Genomic DNA, 15,314 nt, shown 5'->3' with positions numbered 1-15,314 from the left:
GCAGGTGACTGACGGGCCTGCTTCCCTTGCAGAGGGGAACAGCCCCAGAGGCCCCCAATTCCCCTGAAGCCAACAGATGCAGATGAATGAAACCAGACGCCTCCCCCCCCCCCCAACCTGAAGGACAAGGTCCAGGGGAGACACAAACAAATACTGTTGACTTTGGCAAAGGTAGGCATTGCAGTGGAATCCAACTTGTGGTGTGTCTTCCATTGCATTGCCCTCTTGAACACAGAGGACTCCTGGCAATGTGCAGAGAGCTGGAGGAGTGCCAGTGAGCCATTGCCCTTACATCAGAACTTCCCAGATTGGGAGGGAATGGCTGGAAAGTGCCTCAAAGGTGAGTTGGCCAAAGCAGGAAGGGGGATGCCGTTGTTTACCTTGCGGAGAGTCAGTGCCTCTGCCACGTGCTCCAAAAAATAAACATCAGAGATGTATTTGTGGGGAATGCTGAGCGATCAACTGGAAAGAAAACATGGAAGATGACTTCAATGTGTGATAACTGCACTGAAAATCATTGAAGCAGAGAGGTGGAAAGAACAATCATCCCAAAGCCAGAAGAGCAGCTGACGGAGAATTGGCTGAGGCTCACAGACTGATGATGGAAAGTGCTTGTTGTACTTATTGTATTGTACTTTTGAAGGATACTAAGCAAGGGGCTTTGAATGAAATTAACAGCAAAAGAGAAACATACCCTTTCTCTGTAGAAAAAGAGGAACACGGAAGAAAATGTTTTTAAGAAACAAGATGTGACATGTAGAGGTCGGAAGTTGTATTGTGGTTAAGTTCAAAGGTTGTGGTTAAGCGCAGAGTCTGCAGGTACAAGAAGGTATTTTCCATCAAAAGGTCAAGGGAGGGGGCTGGAAAGAGAGTACTTTCCATGACAAAAAAATGTTCTTGCTTACTTGAGGTTATCAGTGGTCAAAAAGCCAAGGGGGCACGGCAGTCACTGGAAGGGTAGCATCTGCGTATGCTGTCAGGCTGTCCATCTTCTTCATGAAGAAACTAGAATAAACCTTGTTTTTTGATCTTTTTGGGGACTGTCTACTTCCTTTCATGCTCCCGTGATGTGGACCTAAGACGACCCAATTTAGGGTCTCTAACACTTTCAAAGGTTGTATATAATGTGATGCCATGGCCTCTGGCTGTACAATAAACAATCCATTCAAGAGTGTATCTACACACTGTAGAATGAATGCACAGACTGATGACGGTGATCAAGGAGACATCTTGGATCAACGTGAAGAAAGATGGGGACTACGGTTATTACCCTTTCACAGCGATACTGGGGGACAACGTCAACTGTAGGATTTATGAATCAGAAGTGTTACAAAAAGTGTCGTTAGTTTTATAGTACTATCTAAAGCAGGGGTCCTCAAACTAAGGCCCGGGGGACGGATATGGCCCTCCAAGGTTATTTACCTTGCCCTCGCTCAGGGTCAACTTAAGTCTAAAATGACTTGAAAACACACAACAACAACAACAACAACAACAACAACAACAACATCAATTCTATCTCATCAGCCAAAACCAGGCCCACACTTCCCATTGAAATACTAATAAGTTTACATTTGTTAAAATTGTTCTTCATTTTGATTATTGTATTGTTTTTAAGTGGGGTTTTTCGCACTACAAATAAGATATGTGCAGTGTGCATAGAAATTTGTTATTTTTTTTCAAATTTTAATCTGGCCCTCCAATAGTTTGAGGGACTGTGACCTGACTCTCTGTGTAAAATGTTTGTGGAGCCCTGATCTAAAGCATGCATGGGCAAAATTCAACCCTGCAGATGTTTTGGACTTCAACTCTAATTCCTAACAACCTCAGGCCTTTTCCTTTTCCCCCTCAGTCACTTAAGTGGAAAGGGAAAGGGAAAAGGAAATAGCCGGAAGCTTTTAGGAATTCTGGAAATTGAAGTCCAAAACACCTGAAGGGTCGAAGTTTGCCCATGCCTGATCTAAAGGGATTAGGATAACAAGGGGTAGAAATCAATCATGAGAGTGAGCTTCGTAGAACTGTCTTTGTGTTTGTAGGTGAGGTTTGTAGAACTGTCTTTGTATTTGTAGGCGAGGTCTGTAGAACTGTCTTTGTGTTGTGGGCGAGCTTTGTAGAACTGTCTTTGTATTTGTAGGCGAGGTCTGTAGAACTGTCTTTGTGTTGTGGGCGAGCTTTGTAGAACTGTCTTTGTATTTGTAGGCAAGGTTTGTAGAGCTGTCTTTGTGTTTGTAGGCAGGTTTGTAGAACTGTCTTTGTGTTTGTAGGCGAGCTTTGTAGAACTGTCTTTATGTTTGTAGGCAAGGTCTGTAGAACTGTCTTTGTGTTTGTAGGTGAGGTTTGTAGAACTGTCTTTGTGTTTGTAGGCGAGCTTTGTAGAACTGTCTTTATGTTTGTAGGCAAGGTTTGTAGAACTGTCTTTGTGTTTGTAGGTGAGGTTTGTAGAACTGTCTTTATGTTTGTAGGTGAGGTTTGTAGAACTGTCTTTGTGTTGTGGGCGAGCTTTGTAGAACTGTCTTTGTATTTGTAGGCAAGGTTTGTAGAGCTGTCTTTGTGTTTGTAGGCAGGTTTGTAGAACTCTCTTTGTGTTTGTAGGCGAGCTTTGTAGAACTGTCTTTATGTTTGTAGGCAAGGTCTGTAGAACTGTCTTTGTGTTTGTAGGTGAGGTTTGTAGAACTGTCTTTGTGTTTGTAGGCGAGCTTTGTAGAACTGTCTTTATGTTTGTAGGCAAGGTTTGTAGAACTGTCTTTGTGTTTGTAGGCGAGCTTTGTAGAACTGTCTTTATGTTTGTAGGTGAGGTTTGTAGAACTGTCTTTGTGTTTGTAGGCGAGCTTTGTAGAACTGTCTTTATGTTTGTAGGCAAGGTCTGTAGAACTGTCTTTATGTTTGTAGGTGAGGTTTGTAGAACTGTCTTTGTGTTTGTAGGCGAGCTTTGTAGAACTGTCTTTATGTTTGTAGGCAAGGTCTGTAGAACTGTCTTTGTGTTTGTAGGTGAGGTTTGTAGAACTGTCTTTATGTTTGTAGGCAAGGTTTGTAGAACTGTGTGTTTGTAGGCGAGCTTTGTAGAAGTGTCTTTATGTTTGTAGGTGAGGTTTGTAGAACTGTCTTTGTGTTTGTAGGCAAGCTTTGTAGAACTGTCTTTATGTTTGTAGGCAAGGTTTGTAGAACTGTCTTTATGTTTGTAGGCCAGGTTTGTAGAACTGTCTTTGTGTTTGTAGGCAAGCTTTGTGTTTGTAGGCCAGGTTTGTAGAACTGTCTCTTCTGTCTGTGTGTTTGTAGGCAACTATAGTGAGTATGTGCATGCTAATATAGGTGTTTGGACAGTGCATTTGTTTCTGATTTAGTTCTGTATTGTGTGGTGGGAACGGGTCAGACAGCTGCATAGTTTTAGCAATATCTAGCGGTTCCCTGCCAGGCGTTGCTGCGGCCCAGTTGGCTGATCTGGAAAATAAAGTAATGAGAATGTGATGGTTTCTAATATAGGTATTTAATTTATGCTTGTGGGTAAACAGTATTTCTTGTTGTTTCTTTGCCAGCGTTGATGCTAGGTCTGCTTTGCGTACTCTGGAACATACAATAAATAATTGTCCTTCTTTAGGGGTCCCTTTCAAATCTATGATATTTGCCATAAACATGTATGTGTGTATGTGTGTGAATCATATATATCTATCTGTATCTATGGCTGGATGGCTCTTTGTCAGGAGGGCTTTATTTTTCTTGCCCTGGTGAAGGGAGTTGGACTGAATGGCTTTAATGTAGCATTTCTCAACCTAGGGGTCAGGACCTCTGGGGAGGGTCACAAGGGGGTGTCAGAAGGATCACCAAAGACCATCAGAAAACACAGTATTTTCTGATGGTCATGGGGGTTCTGTGTGGGAAGTTTGGCCCAATTCTATCATTGGTGGTGTTCAGAATGCCCTTTGTAGGTGAACAATAAATCCCAGTAACAACAACTCCCAAATATCAAGGTCTATTTTCCCCAAACTCCATCTGTGGGCATATGGAGTATTTGTGCCAAGTTTGGTCCAGATCCATTGCTGATTGAATCCACAGTGCTCTCTGGATGTAGGTGAACTACAACTCCCAAACGCAAGGTCAATGCCCACCAAACTCTTCTAGTGTTTTATGTTGGTCTTGGGAGTTGTGTGTGCCAAGTTTGGTTCAATTCCATTGTTGGTGGAGTTCGGAATGCTCTTTGATTGAAGGTGAACTATAAATCCCAGCAACTACAAGTCCACCGGTATTCACGTTTGGGCATATTGAATATTCATGCCAAGTCTGGTCCAGATCCAGCACTGTCTGAATCCACAGTGCTCTCTGGATGAAGGTGAACCACAACTCCAAAACTCAAGGTCGATTCCCACCAAACCCTTCTAGTGTTTTCTGTTGGTCTTGGGAGTTCTGTGGGCCAAGTTTGGTTCAATTCCATCGTTGGTGGAGTTCAGAATGCTCTTTGGTTGTAGGTTACCTATAAATCCCAGCAACTAACACTCACAAATGACAAAATCATTTTTTTTTTTTTAGTGATGGTCACTCCTTGGGTTAGTAGGTGTTTTGTGGCCAAATTTGGATGGCAATTTGTCCAGCAGTTTTTGAGTTATGATGCCACTCAAAACGAACAGAGTATTTATATAGATACTAGCTGTACCCGCCACTCGTTGCTGTGACAAACCTTCCCTCCCTCTTTCTCTCCTTCCTTCCGTCCCTCTTTTTCTTTCCCTTCTACTTCCCTTTCTTCTTTCTTCCTTCTCTGTTTATTTCCTCGCTTCCTTTACTCTTTGATTCCACCCTTCCTTATCTCTTTTCTTCCTTCTCTCCCTTTCTCTTTCGTTCCTTCTCTCCTTCCTTTCACTTTTTTATTTCCTTCTCTCCTTCCTTCTCTAGCTTTCTTTCTTTCCTTCTCTCCTTCCCTCCTTCTTTCCCTTTCTCTTCCCCTTTCCTTCCTTCCCCCTTTATGTGTATGTGTTTTGTGTGTGCATATGTGTGTATATATTTCTGCATATAATTGTGTATATGTGTATATATATGTGGTTTTGCACATGTAATGTAATTTTTGTTTTTTGACTTTTTAAGTCTCTTCTGATGTGTTTTTCAATGTTTTGTGACTGATGGTCACTTGTTTTCTGCTTATGGGTTTTATTTATTGTTTTGTATGACTGTTGTTGTTTTTACTGTTGTATTGTGGGCTCGGCCTCATGTAAGCCGCACCGAGTCCCTTGGAGAGATGGGAGAAGGGTACAAATAAAGTTTTGTTATTATGATTATTATTATAGGTGTGTTGTGTCCAAATTTGGTGTCAATTCGCCCAGTGGTTTTTGAGTTTTGTTAATCCCACAAACGGACATTATCTTTTTATTTATATAGATAGATCTATCTCACAATAATCTGTTCTGTTTGATTTATTTCTCTTTCACTGTGCTTTGTTTATTTGTGAATGCCAAACTCTTAAATTAACCACACCCGAGTCCCGAGACTGTTATTCAGGTGCCAGGACCTTGACAGGTCACTGCGCTGACAAAGGGAGGTCTTCACCTGAGAGCCCATTGCAACCTTTGGGAGTCTTGGGCAAGTGGGGAATTTCAGGCTCGGCCAGAGCGGCCTCCTCCTTCCGCATAGCTTGGCTTGAGAACAAAGCCCCCCCTGTCCCACGCAGCCCTGCTCGGCCGGATTCCTGTATTCTTCCCGAAGCTGCTGCCAGTTTCCTCGGCCAGGTGCCACAAGCACTGCTTTCGGGGCCTCCCCCTGGCTCTCCAAATTGCTCAACCTGGCACAATGCGCACCTGCTAGGAACAACGCTCTGGGTCCCATCCAGCCTCTGTTGAAAATCCAGAGAATTTTCTTTGGTCTTTGGTTAGACCACACCTGGAATATTGTGTCCAATTCTGGGCACCACAATTCAAGAGAGATATTGACAAGCTGGAATACTGTGTCCAGAGGAGGGCGACTAAAATGATAAAGGGCCTGGAGAACAAGCCCTATGAGGAGCGGCTTAAGGAGCTGGGCATGTTTAGCCTGAAGAAGAGAAGGCTGAGAGGGGATATGATAGCCATGTATAAATATGTGAGAGGAAGCCACAGGGAGGAGGAGGGAGCAAGCTTCTTTTCTGCTTCCCTGGAGACTAGGACACAATGGAGCAATGGCTTCAAACTACAAGGGAGGAGATTCCATTTGAACATGAGGAAGAACTTCCTGACTGTGAGAGCCGTTCAGCTGTGGAACTCTCTGCCCCGGAGCGTGATGGAGGCTCCTTCTTTGGAAACTTTTAAACAGAGGCTGGATGGCCATCTGTCAGGGGTGATTTGAATGCAATATTCCTGCTTCTTGGCAGAATGGGGTTGGACTGGATGATTGCCCTGGAGGTCTCTTCCAACTCTTGGATTCTATGATTCTATGAAAGAAATACTCTCCATCACTCTTCCAGGAAGAAGGATATTCCACCAGCATTGGAAGAGAACCCCCACTGGCCATGCAGTCCAAACCCCTTCTTTCCACCAGGCAGGAAGGCACAATCCAAGCCCTCCCGACAGACGGCCATCCAGCCTCTGGTTAAAATGTCGGAGGAAGCTGTGCTTGAACTTTCGTCAACATCATCCAATTTTGTTTGTATTTCAACTTCAGCCACACATTCATCCTGAGGCTCACCAAAACTGCATGACTCCCAGAATCACAGTTGGAAAGGACCCCCAAAGGCCATCTATTCCAATTCCTTCTGCCAGCCAGGCAGGAAGGCACAACCCAAGGCCTCCAGACAGATGGTCACCCAGGCTCTGCTTCAAAAACCTCCAGAAGAGAAGGAGACTCCACTGGGCCCCCAGGCAGCACCACATTCCACTTTCTAACAGTTTTCCTGTTCTGTATAATATAATAGAAAACCACATGCTTCCCAAAATTAGTAAGCACTGAGGACAATTCACTGGATCCCTTCCAGTCCGGCTTCCGTGTGGGGCACAGGACAGAGACTGTGCTGGTCTACATCACGGATCACCTTCGATGCCAGCTTGACCAAGGCGGGTCAGCGCTGCTTGTGTTCTTGGATCTCACAGCAGCATTGGACACAGTCGACCACCATCTTCTGACCCACCATTGCCTTGCTGTTGCTGGAGTCAGGGGGAGAGCTTTGAATTGGCTCCCCTCCTTCCTTCACAACCGTGGACAGCGAGAGGAGAGGGGAGGTCTGGTCTCTGAGAGGTACCCTCTCTCTTGTGGGGTTCCTCAGGGGGCCAGTCTCTCCCCTCTGTGGTTTAACATCTCTATGCGCCCACTTGCTCAGCTGGTTCGAAGTTTTGGGCTGGAGTGTGACCAGTACGCCGATGACACTCAGCTGGTGCTGAAGATGGAAGGCCGACCGGACTCTGTACCCGATTGTTTCCATCAGTGCCTTGAGACTGTGACTGGATGGCTGCGTGCCAGCAGGTTGAGGGTGAATCCGGCAAAGACGGAGATCCTATGACTGGATTGACTGGGCAGTGGGGACGTCCAGCGGCCTACTCTGGATGGCGAGGCGCTACGCCCATCATCGTTGGTCAAGAGTCTGGGAGTCCTTTTGGACCCTCTGCTGAGGATGGGGGCCCAGGTCTCCGCCGTGAGCAGAACCGCCTTCTTCCATCTGCGGCAGGATAGACGACTGACCCCCTCCCTGTCCAGGGACGACCTAGCTACGGTGATCCAGGCCACGGTCATCTCAAGACTGGACTACTGTAACGCCCTCTACATTGGCCTTCCTCTGTCAGTGATCCGGAAGCTCAAGTTGGTACAAAATGCAGCTGCTCGGCTTCTTGCGGGAATTCCGATGAGATGCCACATCACCCCAATCTGACTGCAGCTGCATTGGTTACCCATTGAGCACCGGATCCCTTTCAAAGGGATGGGACTCACCTTGAAGGCCTTGCATGGTCTGGGGCCGATGGACCTGAGGGACCGCCTCACCCCCTCCCAACCCCAGAGATCCCTCCGCTCTGAGGACCAAGATCTATTGGAAATTCCCAGTGTCAAGACCTTGCGTCTAACAGCAACCAGATGCAGAGCCTTCACAGCAGTGGCACCATCACTCTGGAATACTCTGCCACCTGAAGTCCGTGCCTTGCGGGACCTATCAGCTTTCCGCAGGGCATGTCAGACATCTGTTTCGACAGGCCTTTGATCTTTGATATTGTTGTTTTTAAATTGTTTTAATTGTTTTAAAATTGTGTTAGATTTTAGCCTGTTCTTGTAAGCCACTCCGAGCCCCAGGGGAGTGGCCGCATAGAAGTTCAAATAATAAATAAATAAATAAATTTAAAGTGCAAATATTTAGAACTAGTCAGTCCAGCAGGGGTCACCGGGTCTGCTGGCCTTTGTGTTAAGACCAATGGTTCACACCAAAACGCAGATTTTAAAAAATAATATACATCACTAAAACTATACGGCAACCTAACTAGCCACTTCAACATACTGCAGAACTAAATCAAAAGCAAACACATTAACAAAACACTTACCTACATAAACATGGGTAGACATGCTATACAAACCCATAGACGCAACTACAAAAACAGTTCTACAAATCTCATGCTCACTGCCTGATTTTTACTGACCTACTCCCTTTCAAATAGCAATATCAGTCCCAAACTAATTAGACACACTGAAGCAATGGGAGCTTATTAAATCGCTCTGTACACAACTTCCATTTGATCCCTGCTCGAGTAGGGAGAAATAATTGGTTTTAGGTCTTAATTCCTCTCCCGGCTCCCATTTGGAAACAGCAATTAATGCTGCGTCTGATCATGCACAACCAGGCTCTAAATTGGTGTTTGCCACCTCGTAAAAAGGGAATGGATGCTCCCTTGTTGGCTGCCCTTCCCTTCAGCTTCGACTCCTGGGAGAACACGGCTCCAGCCAGTCCATCCCTGCACCTTCATTTCCAGATTGCGTTTCATGCTCTGGGGGTTTTAACTCCCACAATTCCCGCAAGGGCAGATGTCCTCACTGTATTCGGTTGTGATGCCCAGGTGCTTTTGCCGCTCTGTCTGATACCAGAAACCAAAACATCCCTCCCTGCATCCCTTCAACACCACATTCTGCTATCAATTAGCAGCCCTTGTTGCCCCCTGAGGTGAGACCATGAGGGTGACCTAAAAACACATGCCACGGCAATCAGTCCACTGGTCAGTTGGATTAATTAAAACCATTTCCGCTCCCTTGGCAGCCACCTCTCCACAAAAGTCAACATTGACACCAAAACACAACACCGCCTGAGCTCTGCAAGTGCAGCATTCTTCCAAACGAAGCAGAGAGTGTTTGAGGACCGGGACAGCCGTAGGGAGACCAAGGGGCTTGTTTATAAAGCCATTGTCCTCCAACTCTGCTCTATGCCTGCGAGATGTGGACTGTCTACAGACGTCACATGCAACTCCTGGAACGCTTCCATCAGAGCTGCCTCCGAAAAATCCTGCAAATCTTTTGGGAAGACAAGCAGACAAACGTATGCGTGCTGGAAGAAGCAAAGACCACGAGCATTGAGGTGATGGTCCTCCGCCATCAACGCCATCACCGGAAAATCCTGCAAATCTCTTGGGAAGACAGGCAGACAAACGTCAGCGTGCTGGAAGAAGCAAAGACCACCAGCATTGAAGCGATGGTCCTCCGCCACCAACTCCGCTGGACCGGTCATGTTGTCCGAATGCCTGACCACCGTCTCCCAAAGCAGTTGCTCTACTCCGAACTCAAGAACGGAAAACGGAATGTTGGGAAGACAGGAAAAGAGATTGAAAGATGGGCTCAAAGCCAACCTTAAAAACTCTGGCATAGACACAGAGAACTGGGAAGCCCAGGCCTGTGAGCGCCACAGCTGGAGGCCAGCTGTGACCAGCAGTGCTACAGAATTTGAAGAGGCACGAATTGAGGGTGAAAGAGAGAAATGTGCCAAGAGGAAGGCATGTCATAGAATCATAGAATCAAAGAGTTCGAAGAGATCTCATGGGCCATCCAGTTCAACCCCCTGCCAAGAAGCAGGAATATTACATTCAAATCACCCGACAGATGACCATCCAGCCTCTGTTTAAAAGCTTCCAAAGAAGAAGCCTCCACCACACTCCAGGGCAGAGAGTTCCACTGCTGAACAGCTCTCACAGTCAGGAAGTTCTTCCTCATGTTCAGATGGAATCTCCTTTCTTGGAGTTTGAAGCCATTGTTCCATTGCGTCCTAGTCTCCAGGGAAGCAGAAAACAAGTTTGCTCCCTCCTCCTCCCTGTGGTTTCCTCTCACATATTTATACATGGTTATCATATCTCCTCTCAGCCTTCTCTTCTTCAGGCTAAACATGCCCAGCTCCTTAAGCCACTCCTCATAGGGCTTGTTCTCCAGACCTTTTATCATTTTAGTTGCTCTCCTCTGGACACATTCCAGCTTGTCAATATCTCTCTTGAATTGTGGTGCCCAGAACTGGACACAATATTCCAGATGTGGTCTAATCAAAACAGAAAAGAGGGGTAGCATGACTTCCCTAGATCTAGACACTAGGCTCCTCTTGATGCAGGCCAAAATCCCATTGGCTTTTTTTGCCACCACATCACATTCCTGGCTCATGTTTAACTTGTTGTCCACGAGGACTCCAAGATCTTTTTCACACGTCCTGCTCTCAAGCCAGGCCTCATCATCTCCTAGGAAGCAGAAAACAAGCATGCCCCCTCCTCCTCCCTGTGGCTTCCTCTCACATATTGATACATGGCTACCATATCTCCTCTCAGCCTTCTCTTCTTCAGGCTAAACATGCCCAGCTCCTTAAGCCGCTCCTCATAGGGCTTGTTCTCCAGACCTTTGATCATTTTAGTCACCCTCCTCTGCACACATGTCAAGCCAACCCTGACCAGGACCACCTTCCACCTGGAAACCGATGCCCTCACTGCGGGAGAAGATGCAGGTCAAGAATAGGGCTCCACAGCCACCTATGGACCCACCCCCTGGATACTACACTTGGAGGACCATCATCCTCGGACTACGAGAGATTGCCTAAGTAAGTAAGTAGCTATGGCTGGCTTGTGTGCACTCTGGGCTTGAAAGCAGGCCTTGGGAGAGGCCTCTGGGAGCCTTGGTAGGCCTCAAGGCCTACCAAGGCTCCCTGAGGCTTCTCCCAAGGCTTGCTTTCAAGCCCAGAGGGACCCACATGGAGCTCGTTATTCCCTTCTGGACTGGAACAGCACGGAGACATAGAATGGAAGAGGCCCTCCTCCATGGCGACTACAGCACTCATCATCCCCAACCGGCCTCCTTCTCTCTCTGAGGCAAAACCTAGCCGGGCGCCATCTTGCCCCTAGCGGAGGGAGAAGGTAAACGCAGAAAAAGCGTTCAAGCCCCGCCCATGCGGACGTCATCGCTGATTTGGACCAATCGCGTTACTGTTGCTAAGGTCAAGCAGGGGAGAAGGCGAGGCTGCTGCATCACGTGACCTCCGCCTTCTCCTCCTCACTCGCCTTCCCGCACTTTTTTTTGACAGATGTGGGAGGGGCGAATCTGATTGGCAGGGCCGGCAGCCAATCAGGTGTGAAGTGGAGTGCGCGCCAAGTCGTTCCTCTTTCTCATTCGCGGCTCCTCTCCTCGAGTCTCCCGCCCCTTCGCTGACGGGCAACCATTCCGTCCAATGAGAAGCTTCCACCTCAGAGGAGTCTCTTCTATCATTGGCTGAGGTCTCTTTCTCCTCTTCTGGGCCTGTGCAAGTAGTTGGAAAGCAGGCCTCAGACCAACTTCCAATTTATTTTGGTGTCCACCAACATTTCTATTTAGTTCAATAGGGAAAGTGTGTTAAACAACCACAACTTTGTCTTCACAGGAGGGGCATCCTGCTAGAGAAGTTGAGGGCAAGCTTCAGGTGTTTTGGACTCCAACTCCCAGAATTCCTGACAGCCCCCTTTCTCCCTCAGCCGCTTAAGCCTCTCTCAGACTGAGGCCTTTCTCCCACTGAGGTAAACTGAGGCCTTCTCACAGACTGAGGCCTCATCATTCTGAGGGCAACTAACACTAAGGCATACAAACCTGCTAGAGAAGTTGTGGGCAGGCTTGGGCCCTTCCTTCAGGTGTTTTGGACTCCAACTCCCAGAATTTCTGATGCCCCCCTTTCTCTCTCAGCCGTTTAAGCCTCTCTCAGACTGAGGCCTTCTCACAGACTGAGGCATTCTCACAGACTGAGGCCTCTTCATCCTGAGGGCAACTGACTCTAGAGCATACAAACCTGGTAGAGAAGTTGTCGGCAGGCATGGGCCCTCCCTTAGGTGTTTTGGACTCCAACTCACAGAATTCCTGACAGCCCCCTTTCTCCCTCAGCCGTTTAAGCCTCTCTCAGACTGAGGCCTTTCTCCCACTGAGGTAAACTGAGGCCTTCTCACAGACTGAGGCCCCTTCATCTTGAAGGCAATTAACACTGAGGCATACAAACCTGCTAGAGAAGTTGTGGGCAAGCTTGGACCTTCCCTTCAGGCGTTTTGGACTACAACTTCCAGAATTACTGACAGCCCCCTTTCCCCCTCAGCCGTTTAAGCCTCTCTCAGACTGAGGCCTTTCTCCCACTGAGGTAAACAGGCCTTCTCACAGACAGGCCTCTTCATCCTGAGGGCAATTAACACTGAGGCATACAAACCTGCTAGAGAACTTGTCGGCAGGCTTGGGCCCTCCCTTCAGATGTTTTGGACTCCAACTCAAAGAATTCTCGACAACCCTCTTTCCCCCTCAGCCGTTTAAGCCTCTCTCAGACTGAGGCCTTTCTCCCACTGAAGCCTTCTCACAGACTGAGACCTCTTCATCCTGAGGGCAACTGACACTTGGGCATACAAACCTTCTAGAGAAGTTGTGGGCTGGCTTGGGCCCTCCCTTCAGGTGTTTTGGACTCCAGTTCCCAGAATTCCTGACAGCCCCTTTCCCCCTTCAGCCGCTTAAGCCTTTCTCAGACTGAGGCCTTTCTCCCACTGAGGTAAACTAATACTGAAGCCTTCTCCAAGACTGAGGCCGCTTCATCCTGAGGACAACACTGAGGCATCTTACCTACCTGCCTGTAGTCAAAGGATGATGGTCCTCCAAGGTCGGTGTCCTGGCAGTGAGTCCGTAGGTGGCTGTGGAGCCCTCTTCTTGACCTGCATCTTCTCCCGCAGTGATGGCATTGGTTTTCAGATGGTCAGGGTTGGCTTGACGTGCCTTCCTTTTGGCACATTTCTCTTTTGCCCTCCATTCATGCCTCTTCAAATTCTACAGCACTGCTGGTCACAGCTGACCTCCAGCTGGAGCGCTCAAGGGCCAGGGTTTCCCAGTTCTCGGTGTCTATGCCACAGTTTTTAAGGTTGACTTTAAGCCCACCTTTAAATCTCTTTTCCTGCTCGCCAACATTCAGTTTTCCGTTCTTGAGTTCGGAGTAGAGCAACTGCTTTGGGGGACAGTGGTCGGGCATCCGGACAACATGGCCAGCCCAGCGGAGTTGATGGCGGAGGACCATCGCTTCAATGCTGATGGTCTTTGCTTCTGAGGCATACAAACCTACAGGCACACCGGCTTATGTTGAATTGCAGCATTTGCTAAGTCATTGCATCCATTTAACCCCTCAGCCGCTGAGGGGTGAAAGGACAGGGCCTGAGGCTGTCAGGAATTATGGGAGTTGGAGTCCAAAACACCTGGAAGGAGGGAGGGAAAAGGAAAGGACCAGAAACTGTCAGGAATTCTGGGAGTCCAAAACACCTGGAGGGAGGGAAAAGGAAGGAGACTGAGTCTGTCAGGAATTCTGGGAGTTGAAGTCTAAAACACCTGAAAGGAAGGCCAGAGTTTGCCCAGGCTTGAGTTAAAGCCCACTGAGATCCTACACAATAGGACAAAATGGAAGGTGCTCAGAGGAAGGCCATCAAAAGGGTCAAAGGTTTGAAGCCCAAGCAAAGAAGGCTGAGAGAAGGGGACCTGAGAGCCATGTTTACATACCTGAAAGGAGGTCCCTTTGAGGTGGAATAATGGGTAAGCTTCGTTTCAGCAGTTCCAGAGACCAGGACTCAATGAAGCCATGGGTTCAAGTGGCAGGAAAAGAGATCCTACCTCAACACTGGGAAGAACCTCCTGGAGGTAAGAAGAGCAATTCGCCAGTGAAATACACTGTTCAGGACCTGCCTATCTTCGTGAGTGTATCTTCCCCTATGAGCCCACACCGTCTCTAAGATCTTCTGGGGAGGATCTTCTCTCGCTCCCACCCCCGTCTCAGGTGTGGTTGGTGGGGACGAGAGAAAGGGCATTCTCGGTGGTGGCCCCTTGTCTATGGAATTCCCTCCCCAGGGAGATTGTGATGTCCTTTGAGATGGGTATTTATTTTAGGAGCCACATCAGGAGTGTATGATGGGGTGGGATATCTGTTTGAACCAAACATTTCCTCACAGCAAATGATGTGTGATTGTTCAAAAATCTTTGAGGACTGTTGAAAACCTCCAGGCAGAGGCTTACTTACTTAGGCGATCCCGGGGATGATAGTCCTCCAAGTCTGGTATTTTGGCAGTGTGTCTGTAGGTGGCTGTGGAGCCCTATTCTTGATCCACATGTTCTACCACAGTGAGGACATCAGTGGAAGGTGGTCCCGGTCAGGGCTGGCTCGATGTAACTGTATCCTCTTGACATGTTTCTCCTTTTCACCCTCTATTCATGCCTATTCGAATTCTGCAGCACTGCTAGTCACAGCTGGCCTCCCGCTAGAGTGCTCAAGGGCCAGTTCTCTCTCGGTGTCTATACAATAGTTTTTAAGGTTGGCTTTAAGCCCATCTTAAAATCTCTTTACATGTCCACCAACGTTACATTTCCTAGAATCCTAGAGTTGGAAGAGACCTCGTGGGCCATCCAGTCCAACCCCGTTCTGCCAAGAAGCAAGAAAATCGCATTCATAGCACCCCCTACAGATGGCATTAAGTAGTTCCTTATTCCCTGTCAGCATTACCCCATCTTCTCCTCGCAGAGGCCCTATCATCTCCTTGTTCTTCCTTTTTCTACTGATGTAATCAAAGAAGCCTTTTTTATTGTTTTTAACCTCCCTGGCAAGCCTGAGCTCATTTTGTGCTTTAGCCTTGCGAACCTTTTCCCTACAGGAGTTGGCTATTCTTCTTTGGTGATTTCTCCCTTTTTCCACTTCTTGCACATGTCTCCTTTGAGTCAGCAGAGTTTGAAATTCTTTGGATATCCATTCTGTCTTCTTTGCATTTTTTCTCTTTGTTGGCACTGTTTGCAATTGCGCCTTGAGTATTTCACTCTTGAAAAACTCCCATCCATTCGTAACTCCCTTATCGGGATGCTGCTCAGTACTTCCTTCATCTTTTGGAAGTTAGCTCTCCTAAAGTCCAGAA

This window comes from Anolis sagrei, chromosome 3 (assembly GCF_037176765.1).
Source record: "Anolis sagrei isolate rAnoSag1 chromosome 3, rAnoSag1.mat, whole genome shotgun sequence".
Taxonomy (NCBI): Eukaryota; Metazoa; Chordata; class Lepidosauria; order Squamata; family Dactyloidae; genus Anolis; species Anolis sagrei.
Note: the sequence above shows the minus strand (reverse complement) of the source record.